This window comes from Tupaia chinensis, unplaced genomic scaffold (assembly GCF_000334495.1).
Source record: "Tupaia chinensis unplaced genomic scaffold, TupChi_1.0 Scaffold000380_1, whole genome shotgun sequence".
NCBI classification, from domain to species: Eukaryota; Metazoa; Chordata; class Mammalia; order Scandentia; family Tupaiidae; genus Tupaia; species Tupaia belangeri.
In genome coordinates this window covers 437777-450283 of record NW_006159882.1, presented here as the reverse complement: position 1 = coordinate 450283, position 12507 = coordinate 437777, and the positions used below count along the sequence as shown (strand labels likewise).

The window sequence follows — 12507 nt, the reverse complement described above, 5'->3', positions numbered from 1 at the left end:
ATTTTTCTAAAAATAAACTCATTTTTCTGCTAGAACTCTGTGTAGTTCTCACAGCTCTGTGAGCTCTTGTGATATTTATAAGACCCTGAATAAACTGGACTTTCCAGCTTAATCTGTCTCATTTCATAACTCACAATATAGCATGCATGCATTCACACATGCACATATGCACACATATACATACACATATGCACACAATTTGTGTTTCTTATGGTCTTCTTAACTTCTGGGTCATTTTATATTCTGTTCCTTCTTTTTAGAATGTTCTTCTGAATCCTCCCCATCCTCATTCATCCTCAATAGGCTAACTAGTGCTCATATTTCATACCTCTTCAGAAACCTTCCTTGATTCACTAGGTTTGGACCAAGAGTGCTCATGTGAAACCCTTAGCTTTTCCTACCATATCTTTTATCACGCTATTGCTGCTTTCCTTGCATTTGGCTACACTTCCCCTTGGCTCTATGTATAGTCAGTGCAGGGTCAGTACTTTTCAACCTGTTTTATCTCCAGCACCAAACATAGTGCCTAGCATAGCATAGGTGCTCCACAGATGTTTATTGAGTAAATAAATCATTAAATGAATAATCCTTTTTACGACCAGAAAAGAGATGGAGAATCTTTCCAATTCACAAATTTCCTGTGCTTAAAAGATACAATGTTTGTATTTCTTATCCTTTCTTGATGTCTCGGATCTCACTAGTTTCCAGATCTCACTAATTTCTCACTATTTCAAAAGAAATTGTTTTTATAAGGTAGATGTTAAAAGGTAAAGAGCATGAAATAGCTCTTTCAATAGAAGAAAGACAGGAAGGCCCAGCCATAGCGATGCATGCTACCAAGGCTCTGTACTTCACAACTTGGAACCACATGAGGCCTGCTTGGATTGTTGGCCCAACCAGAAGGCTGGGCACAGGGGTATGTAACTGCAATCCCAGTGACTTGAGGAGGCTAAGCAGGAGGATTGCAAGTTCAGGGCTGACCTGCAACATAGAAAGACCCTGTCTTTAAAAAAGCTTGGTGTGGCTCTTTCCATCCGAGCAGGCACTGGTGGTGGTGGCGTTGGGCAGTTATGGCCAAAATTAAGGCTCGGGATTTGCTGGCAAGAAGAGAGAGGAGCTGCTGAAACAGCTGGAGGACCTGAAAGTGCAGCTGTCCCAGCTGCACGTCACCAAAGTGACAGGCAGAGCTGCATCCAAGTGGTCCAAGACCCACGTTGTCCACAAATCCATTGCCTGTGTTCCCACCATCATTAACCAGACTCAGAAAGAAAACCTCAGGAAATTCTACAAGGGCAAGAAGTACAAGCTCCTGGACCTGCGGCCCAAGAAGACCCGTGCCATGGGCCAGCAGCTCAACCAGCACAAGGAAAGCCTGAAGACCAAGAAGCAGCAGCGGAAGGAGGGGCTGTACCCGCTGCGCAAGCTCTGCAAGCTTGGGTCAAGGTCTGAGCGTCGGCCTCAATAACACGCAGAACTGGCTGACAAAAAAAAAAAAAAAAAAAAAAAGCTTGGGGTGTGGGACCCGCAGATGGGGTAATAGTTACGTTGCTGGACTCTCACGTAGTTGACCGTGGTTCAAATCCCAGACCTGGCAACTTGAAACTCATGCGAGCATGCCCAAAATCCCCAGAGAAGGAGGAGATGGGATTGTAGCACGGCTATTCCCTCAAGGGGTGATTTCTTGTTTTCTGTCTCTCTGGAGAGTGCACATGCCCTATAGCAAAAATCTCTCTTAAAAAAAAAGAGCTTGATGTGGTGGCATGGTCTATAGTCTCAGCTAGGAGATTGAGAACAGAGGATTGTGACATGGCAAGACCCCAATGAATGAAAAAGAAGAAAGAAGGAAAATGTTCCAGAAAGAATGACTGTGATTTGCATAGCCTCTATTAGGAGAATTAACATGTGATTTCATGTTGAAGTAACAGTTATTAAAGGTATCAGATGATCTCCATGTCACTAAATCTAATGGACATTTTAAATCTTGGAGAGCTTACCTGACTCCTCAGGTGTCAGTCTTTTAAAACTTACTCCCTTTTGAAGCATTCTTTTCCCATTGGGATCCCTTTATGTTTTGCCTACTGGCTTTCTTTCTGTCTCTCTGGCTGTTCCTTTTCATTCTCTTTTCTTAGTTTTTAAATTCCTCAAAGTTAGGCCTTCAGTCTCTTCTTGGCTCACTCTCTACTCTCTCCTTAAACACTCACATTCAAACCTATCCCTTTATTTTCTCTATAGTCATTTCTCTCAACTTTGTTTCAATGCCAAATCTCTCTTCTTGTCTCCATAATCATGATCTAAGTATCGACCTAAGATTGCCCTTGATGTACCTCAAATTGAACAAAATGAAAATAGAATAATGAATGACCACTCATAAAACTCACTCATCTTCTAAGGTTTTCTGTTACTTTATGTTTCTTGAATAACACTCTCAAATGGCATGTAATTGTTCAAGCCAGAACATGAGGAATCATCCTAGATACTTCCTTCTCTCACAATTCCTACTTTCAACATAGTCTTTTTTTTTTTTTTTTGAGAGGTTTTTGCTATAGGGCGCGTGCGCTCGCCAGACAGACAGAGAGAGACATAGAGACAGAAAGCGAGAAATCATCCCCCAGTGGGGATGGTCACACCGCAATCCCTTCTCCTCCATTCTCCTCTCGGGATCTTGGGCACGCACGCACACGTGCCCAGCTGAGTTTTAAGCCACCGGGTCTGGGACGCGAACTGCAGTCGACTACGTGAGAGTTCAGCGACATAGCCATTACGCTAACTGCTGGTTCCCTCAACATAGTCTTAAATTAGTCAATATTTAGTGAATGAATGTTAAGAAATGTCTCAACATTAATTAAGCTATACAATATTCTTAAAGAACATATATATTAATATATTACCATTATGTAATTATATGTATTTAAAATGCTATAGAATTTTTCTGGGATTCCACATAATATTTATCAAAAAACTATTAAGTGTGGAGGCATTTTTAATGATTGCTTCTGCCTTAGATTTATCAGTGGAAAACTCAGTTTCCTAAGTAAAGAAAAAGAAATTATCATAGTGTCATCCTCTTTTTAATCAAGGGTGAAAAGAAATAGGATACTAATTAACACTTACTATCTTGTTTTCCCCTTTTTAAAAGAGTTTTGAATTGGAGGAAAGCAGCCTAAGGTATAACCTTTGAGAATTAAACTTCTGAATCCAAAGGAAAAGGTCTAGCTATATTTCCTCTCTTAATGTGACTGTAATCGGAGTCAGTAGATTGTATAGAGGTTATGTCACTGGACTGCTACATGAGGGACTGATGTTCAAGTTCCAGATCTGGTGGCTTTGAACTCACACCGTGTGCATGTCCAAGATCCCAGGAGGAGAATAGAGGAGAAGGGATTGTGGTATGGCTATCCCCGCTGGGGGATAATTTCTCACTTTCCCTCTCCCTGCCTGTCTCTCTCTCTCTTGAGAGCACATGTGCCCTAAAGCCAAAAGGTATATATATATACACACACACACCTTAAATCAGTTAAAGATAAAATAGTGAAGGTAATACTGAGAAAGTATATTTTGTTACGGTACAATTGCCTTTATCTTCCTTTCCCTTTTGGTGATAAGTAAGCAAAAAGTTATTTTTAAAAATTTTGCCAAAGGGTGGATGCATTCACCAAAGAGAGACAAAGAAACAGAAGGAGAGGGAGAAAGATGCCCCTTTAAATTTAAGAATTTAAAAATAAAGTCATTATTAGTTGTGGCCACATGTGCACTGAAAAGGCAGAAGATCTATCATCATAAAAGGGAGAACAGAAAGGGGACAATAACAGTCTTTAGCACAGCCCTAGACCTGAATAGATAGTTCTCCAATGAAGAGTTATGGATAGCTAAAAGGCATATGGAAAAAAACTCAAAGTCTCTTGTCACAAGGGAAATGAAAATTAAAACCACAAGGAGATACCATTTAAACCCAGTTAGAATGACTAGGATTAAAAAAATAAAGAACAACAAACGCTGACAAGGCTGTGATGAAAAGGAAAAGTTGGTGGAATATAACTTAGTACAACCTGGAAAACAATATAGAGTTTCCTCAAAAACCTATAAATAGAACTACCACATAATCCAGTAATCCCACTTCATGGCTCTTAACCAAAGGATAGGAAAACACTCCGTTGGAAAGAGACTTACATATCCATGTTTATTGCAACATTATTTGTAATTGTCAAGAAATGAAATCAACCTAAGTGACCAAAAACTGATGAGCTGAAAAACTATGGCACATATATACTATCAAATATTACTCAACCATAAGAAACAGTAAGACCCTATAGTTTGATTCAAAGTGGAAGAAAAGAGAGCAGTAATGTTGAGTGAAGTAAGACTTTGAAAGATACACACTGTATATCCCCACTTAATATGTACTGAATATCTGCATGCTATCGTAGACATGGAAAGATTTGAAGATATGATAGTAGAGAGGATAAGGGTCGATATCAGAGACCGTAAGGGAGGAGAGTGGGTAGTAGCGGGTGTGTGGGAAGGGCAAAGGAAAGAAACATTAAACAGACAAAAAAAATGTAAAGTTCTTTGTTAAAAAAAATCTGTAATTTTGCTTTATTAAAAAAAGTACTTTTTATAGACTCACACTAATGGTATAGTCTTAGAGTACAGATTTAAAGGTGAGATAACTTGCATTTGACTTTTGCTTTCGAACTGTGTATCTATGTGAATGTCCTTGAATGTTTGATTCTTTCTGTAATACCCACATGATGATCCATTATAAAATTTGCCATGTTGCTTTGCAATTTATCTCGGTGTCCCCTGTGCTTAGTTCAGCACACTAGGCATAGTTAATACTCCCCCACCCCTGTTAATCATTATTGGTGCCCTTTTTTTTTTTGAAGAGGTTTTTGCTATAGGGCGCGTGCGCTCGCCAGACAGACAGAGAGAGACAGAGAGACAGAAAGCGAGAAATCACCCCCCAGGGGGCATGGCCATGCCGCAATCCCTTCTCCTCCATTCTCCTCTCGGGATCTTGGGCACGCACGCACACGCGCCCTGCGTGAGTTTTAAGCCACTGGGTCCGGGACGCAAATCGCAGTCGACTACATGGGAGTCCAGCGACATAGCCATTACGCTAACTGCTGGTACCATTGGTTCCTTTTTAATAGTAGTTTTCCTCTCTCTATAACAGCTATTTGCTCCTTTCCTTCTAGATTCACAGGAATTCATTGCCTTTCACACTCACTTTCCCTTTTTCATGCATCATCTTTTTTCTTTTTCACATCATCTACACAATTTGTATGAATAAATTCTGTCATGTAAATCTCATTCACTTAACATATTCTATTTCCTTACATATTCCCCTTTTTTAGTTTTATTAAGTTAGAATTTATAAATCATAAAATTTATCATTTTAAATGTATAATTGTGATTTTTAGTAAATTTACTATGTTGTATAAGCATCACTGTAATCCAATTTCAGAAAAATCTAATCAACCCAGTAGAATCCCTCATGCCTTTTATCCTTAATACCCCTTCCTTTTAGAAATAAGTTTCCCAGAGGACCAGCAGATGGCATAACGGTTATGTCGCTGGTCTCCCACATAGCGGACTGCTGTTTGAGTCCTGGACCCAGTAATTTAAACTCACCGTGACGACCCAACATCCCAAGAGGAGAATGGAGGAGAAGGTACTGCAGTGTGGCCATCTACCCTGGGAGGTGATTTCTTACTTTTTTTCTCTCTGTCTCTGTCTTTCCAGCAAGTGCACACACTCTAGAGCAAAAAACCTCTCCAAAAACTGTTTTAAAGAAGGTTTCCCAGGGCCAGAAGTGCCTTGATAGTTGAAGCACTGGACTCCCACATGGCTGACTGTGGCTTGAGTCTTGGACCCAGGGGCTTGCTTTCTCACTTTCCCTCTCTCTTTTTCTCTGTGTGCCTCTCTCTCTGATCACATTAAAATAATAATAATGAATAAAATGAAATAAGTAATTATTTAAAAAAATAAGTTTCCCACATGAAATGTAAGCCAGCACTTATGACACCTGTCTTGAGACCCTAGTAAGTACATAGTGCTATGGGGAATTCATAGAGAATAAAATACAGTACTTAATCTCAGGCGACTAGCTAGTTGGCTCTTAGTCAGAGACCATCACAAGAAAGACGTATTCTATTTTCAGTTTTTGTAAGTGGGCTACTATAAGACTACAGAAATTCCTATCATTGGGCGGATCATCTCAACTTGGAAAAAATGTTCACACCTCATAAAGATAGCTATTTTTTTCTCCTTCTAACCTTAAACCACCATTTCTTAAACTGATTGATCATTGAGATCTTCCAGAAGTATGAACATTATGTAACATCTCTTTCCTCTCAAATGACAGCTTAAATATGTACTTCATTCTATTTTTCCATCTATTTGTAACCAGAACCTAAATTATGGAGTTTACCTCTTTCCAAGTAGGATCTAATTAATTATCAGTAAATACTTCTAATTGTAAATGTAGATTATAATCATTATAATTTTTCACTTTGGGATACTTATTGAAAATATTAATATTTATTAACTTTCTCTGAATTAAATGTAACCAGGAACTATTTGGCCTTCAGGTTGTTATTAACAAAATTAACTGTGGTGATAAAGAATTACTAATAGTTATGATCCTGAGAAGCACAATAACATATTCCAAAAATCTGCTTGCTTTTTTAGGTAAAGTAACACAGTTCTTTTTCATCTTGGAAGCCACAAGCACTGGGCATTCCCAGATGCCAAATGCAGATTACTCTCCTTCCAACCGTTTCACAGTCTCTTTTGGAACCTCTGATGGTCAGAAAATCATCAGTTTCACCCCACTTCAGGAACTCATTCAGGCAATATGAATGTGGGCTGGAGGAGATAGACTATTTGGAGTTAAGAAATGCTGTTTTTAGCACCTAAACACTGCCTCCACCAGCTTCACCTCATATGAAGGAATAGAGCAAGAAAAGTTGAAACGAGTCAGTTTCTTCAACCTTTAGCAATGCTAACTTCTGAGCACAGGGGGGCTCTGAGTAATAAATCTTTCACTGTCAGAATTATGACAGCCTCAAGTATTCACATATTGAGCAAAGAACTTGAAAAAGTATGCAAGCAAAAGCAGTGGTTCTCTATCTTAGTCACATTATTGAAACCATCCGGGAAGCCTTTCAAAAATCTTACGCCGGGGCCAGCAGTTAGCGTAATGGCTATGTTGCTGGACTTCCATGTGGTCGACCAAGGTTCGAGTCCCGGACCCGATGGCTTAAAACTCACGCCGGGCGCATGTGTGTGCGTGCCCAAGATCCCAAGAAGAGAGTGGAAGAGAGTGGACTGTGGCATGGCCATCCCCCCCCCGGGGGGTGAGTTCTCGCTTTCTGTCTCTCTGTTTCTCTCTGTCTGTCTGGCGAGCGCATGTGCCCTATGGCAAAAATCCTCTGCAGCCCTAGGGCAAAAAACCTCCCTGAAAAAAAAAAAAAAAAAAAAACCTTATGCCCAGGCCACCCCTAGATCAATTAAATAATTATATTTTAGGATGAGATTCCAGCACTAGTCATATTTTTTTTTAAGTTTTCCAGGTGTAGGACCAGCAGATGGCATAATGGTTATGTTGCTGGACTTTTATGTAGTCAGCTGCAGTTTGAGTCCCAGACCTAGTGACTTAAAATTCATGCCAGGCGCATGTGCGTGCCTGCCCAAGATCCAGAGAAGAGAATAGAGGAGAAGGGATGGTGGCATGGCCATCCGCCCCAGGGGGGTGTGATTTCTCACTTTCTTTCTCTCTCTCTCTCTCTGTCTTTCTGGCGAGTGCATGAGCTCTATAGCAAAATTCTTTCTCTCAACACACACACACACACACACACACACACACACACACACAGGAGTTTTCCAGGTGCTTTTATGAGCAGTCACAATTAAGAAACACTGGCCTAAAAGTAGGTATCTCTTCTTGATATGCAAATAGCTTTCAAGTAGTGGTACCTAGCCTTAGCTGCACACCAGAATTACCTAGGAGTTTACACAGACACTGATGTGGGGGAAATGGAAAGATATTATCAAAGGGCACAGACTTTCCGTTATAAAATGAACAACATGGGAGATGATGAATGTTTTAATTAATTTGACTGTGGTCCTCATTACACAATGTATACTAATATCAAATCATCATATTGTAGACCTTCAATAGATTGCTATGGTTAGAATATGCTCCTCTCCAAAGTTCATATGTTAAATTTTTTTTTTTCTTATTGGGTGTGTGCGTTCGCCAGAAAGACAGGGAGAAACAGAGAGATAGAAAGCGAGAAATCACCCCCCAGAGGGGATGGCCACGCCACAATCCCTTCTCCTCCATTCTTCTCTCGGGATCTTGGGCACACACGCACACGCGCCCGGCATGAGTTTAAGCCACTGGGTCCGGGACTCAAACCGTGGTCGACTACATGGGAGTCCAGTGACATAGCCATTATGCTAACTGCTAAATTTTAACCATATGTTAAAATTTGGTTTGTATTGTGGATGTATTAAAAGGCTATTAGTTTAATCTGACCATGGATTAAGAGGTAGGGTCTTTGAGAGGTGATTAGGATTAGGTAAAGTTATCAGAGTGAGACACCTGCCATGGAATCCTGGTAGTTTTACAAGGAGCAGGAATAGGACAGACATTAAAACATGCACACTGTTGCCCTGTAATACCCTGCACTGCCTCCCAACTCTGCAGAGATCCCACAAAGATCCTCACCAGATGTGGTGTCTTGACCTTGAATCTCCAAATCATGAGCTAAACAAACCTTTATTCTTTATAAATTACCCAGGCTGAAGTAGTCAGTTACAAGAAATAGAGAATGGACTAAAACACGTTTTAAATAATTATTTTTAAGTAATTCTGTTGTTGTTTAGTTTTTTGCTATAGGGCGTGTATGCTCGCCAGAGAGAGACAGTTGGAAAGAGAGAGAGAGAGAAGAAAAATGTGAAATCACTCTCTGTGGTCATCACTATGCCACAATCTCATCTCCACTCTGTTCTTGGGATTTGGGGCATGCACACACATGCTCCCAGCATGACCTTCTGGTTCAGGGACTCAAATTGTGAAGTCGGCCATGTGGGGTCCAACAACCTTAAACTTCATGCCACCTGCTGGCCCTCAATGAAATATTTTAGAAAATATATTGATGCCTGGAGCCACCCCTAGAGATTCCTATCTAATTGGTTTGAGTTTGGACTCAAATAAGCATCAGCATTTTTCAAAGACTCTCCCAGTCATTCTGATGTGCACTCGGGAGTGAGAGCCATTGCCTGAACTGGGAATAAACATACTCAATGCCTAGGGACAAAGATGACCAAGAGTTAAAGCAAGAAATGTGTAAGCAGTGCTGAGATAAATGTCATTTGCTTCAAAGGGGAGCCCACAGTCAATCATGAATGGTGGGGGTGTGGGGGATGGGGAGGGGAGACAGAATGAGAATTAGGCAAATTTAGTCCCCAACTATGAATGATGTGGGGAGCATAGAAGACAGAACTGGATTTTTTATACTTAATAAAATATAGACATTTAGTCAATCTTTCTATGTCTTTGAGAAGAGCAGGGGCAGTTTTATTTGCAAACAGGAGACATGTGATCCATAAGTTTTTCTGAAAAGGCCCCAAATCTGAAAGGGCACCTCCCGTTTCACCTTTCCCATCAACAACAGTAGTTGAAAAAGCCTAGTAAGTTAGAGCCTCTTCTGGGTTAAGCCAGACCAGTAAAACAATTTTACATCCTTTACTGGCATCAGAGCTCTAAATCAACTTCACAGTCTCTGTTGGTTTTAGAGCTTGGCCTCATTTTCTTTATCAGATGTACCAAGTCCATGGGACTTGGACTGTGGAACTGGAGTAGTGAACTTAAGTTTAAGAGGGGCCTTCTCTAGGCTTAGCTTTGAAATTTCACAATTTCCTGAAAAAGAAGTCCCAGAAAGGAAAGGTCCCAGGTGGTGGAGAGATAAGTTGTAAAGTTAGGAAGGGAATCCTAAAGAGGAGGTCAAAGCAATGTCAGCAGAGGCAGAACATGCTTCCTTCGGGATGAACTCAAGAGTGTAGTTGTATTGTGCACTGGTGAAAACTTTGGGGGTGACTGTCCTCATTTTTCAATTCAGAATCAATCGGAGATGTTCATGTCTAGTGTCTCAGGATACAGTGCAGGGACTGATGTAGAAACTCAGGCGAGGAGCAGAGCTTCTTAACAAGAGTCCACTGATGGAGATTTCTCTCTCTCTTTTTAACAATTTAACTTTATTTATTTATTTACTTATTATTTTTTAAAAAATTGATCAGAGAGGGATAGGGTGAGAAAGAAAAAAGAGAGGGGGGGGAGAGAGAGAAAGTGAAGGAGGGAAAGTGAGAGAGTAAGCCACCAGGTCCGGCCTGGAACCAGGGTCAGCCATAGTGGAAGTCCAAAACCCTTAACCACCACACCACCGGCCTGCCCCACTTGCTTTGTTGTCTGGACAGTTTGTATTACAGTTGAACTAGATCATCATGTGGCTTGTTCTAGCTAAAAACAAAATCTGATTATGACCAATTATTTATTTCAATTACTGTAAACAAACACACAGTAATGTATGTTTAATTCAGAAGCTGATTATGAAGCTCTGTAGTTCATCTAGAATGATTCTGAAGCTGCTGCTTGCTCTGGTACTTGGCCTGCACATGACTTCATTTATCAGGGGTGTTGCTGGGCACCTGAAAAGAGTGGAAATCCTAGGTTCTCACTGCCACCACTTGGGATCAGGGCTACAGGTCAGATGGAAGTGACAGTGACTAAGTTCCTTTGACACCAAATCTCTCTGCTCCCATCAGAGGGTGTGAGGCTTCTGCCACCCAGTCTTTGCCTGCCTGGGGTGGCATCAGCTTAAACTGCACCAGGAAGGATCAAACTCCTCATTTGACTTTACCTTATTCAATTACCTGGCACTCAGTGGACTGGGGAAAAGCTAATTTCTGGAGGAACAGTATTTAAGGAGAGTTCAGAGGACGTTAAAGGAGGTGTGTTCGCTAACCTTCATTACTATCATCATTTGTCAATCAGTGAGATAGGCCCAAAGTGCAAATAGCAAATGGAGAGAATTCATCTTGGGCAGGTCCCGAGTTTATTATCATTTATACATGATTAAACAAAAAGGGGGGGGGGGGGGGGATTTTCTTTCAGTCTGAGCTCCATGAAAAAGGACAAAATGCGAGATCCTTTTTATCTACGAGAGTTGCCATAACTCCCAAGTTTACAGTAATTTGGCGCGAACACGTCGCCTTCCTGAACTGTGGAGCGTTTTTTGAGGAGAGGGTAAATTCTAAGCGTTACGGGTAAATCCATAAACGCTTACTGTGGGAGCGGAAGGTCCCCCGCTGTTCTGCTTAACGAACAGTTTCTCTGGGCACAGGCGGGCAGCTCTGAGTGCCGGCGGCGGGCAGAGGGTCTACGTAGCAGGAAAGCCCGAGGGCCGACCAGCAGCCAGCTGCGGGTCTTGGGCGCCTGCGCGGTAATCCCGCGGAAGAGGCCGGCCCCGGCGAGCGTCGGGCGCCACAAGGGCCCGCTCGCGCATGGCACTTGGTCCGTCATTCTCCGAGCTCCGGGCAACTGGTCGGAGAGCTCGGGAGCGAGACTTCTGGCGTCCTCAGAAGCGAGCTGAGCGCTCAGTCGTCCGCTCCTTGCGTGGTCTTAATACTCCCTGGAAATAGCTTAGGACGAGAGTAGGAAGGGAGGAAACGTGCATCAGAAGCTTCCACCAACACAAACTCAGAAAAATTCAACTACAATCATTTGGCTGGTGCTAAATGGACTGAATGAGTACCTATACCAGAAAGCAGATTCTCGGCTGGGGGATGTAGCTCAGTGGTAGAGCGCGCGCTTCGCATGTGTGAGGTCCCGGGTTCAATCCCCGGCATCTCCAAACAGCCTGGACTTTTTTTTTTCCCCTTCAATCCTTTTCCTGTTGGTTGCCTAGAACATTGCTGTGTTCCTGTTCTTAACTTTTGCTCACATCTAGGACGCCCAAAAAGAAAAACAGAAACTGAAAAACAGCAGAATGCAGGGAAGCCTTTTATATCTCTTAAAGTGAAAGTGAAACAAGAAATTTGCTTTGATTCATATTTTTATTTGCTTAAAGCCGTCGTTTAGAGCTTAGGGTATCTGAGATAGGTGCATAAATGTGTTTATGGGGGAAAAACTAAAGTTGCATTGGCCGGGAATCGAACCCGGGCCTCCCGCGTGGCAGGCGAGAATTCTACCACTGAACCACCAATGCAGATAGCAAGCAAGGTTTGCTATATCTTACTAAAAGGTTGTTCCATATAAGCAGTAATAGTGTTCACTAGTAATTATGTATTTATGTATCCACACTTAAAGAACGCAATGGAGTTTTTAATTATAATAAAATATTGAGACATCAACATTTTCCAAAATTCTCCTTATACTAACTTTTCTTGAACTTTATGAGGACATTCTTCTGAAGCTCTTTGATGGAGGCAAATGAAGATTTT

The 12507-nt window shown here is 41.5% G+C and overlaps 2 non-coding genes and 1 pseudogene across 2 annotated transcripts; 2 read left to right on the top strand and 1 right to left on the bottom strand.

The window, feature by feature from the left end:
• Positions 1–1070: 1070 nt before the first annotated feature.
• On the top strand, positions 1071–1465 carry LOC102475104 (60S ribosomal protein L35 pseudogene; annotated as a pseudogene).
• Positions 1466–11846: 10381 nt separating this feature from the next.
• On the top strand, positions 11847–11918 carry TRNAA-CGC (transfer RNA alanine (anticodon CGC)). The gene has a single exon. It is a non-coding gene; the product is annotated as a tRNA-Ala (tRNA).
• Positions 11919–12201: 283 nt separating this feature from the next.
• TRNAG-GCC (transfer RNA glycine (anticodon GCC)) lies at positions 12202–12272 on the bottom strand. The gene has a single exon. It is a non-coding gene; the product is annotated as a tRNA-Gly (tRNA).
• Between the last annotated feature and the right edge of the window lie 235 nt (positions 12273–12507).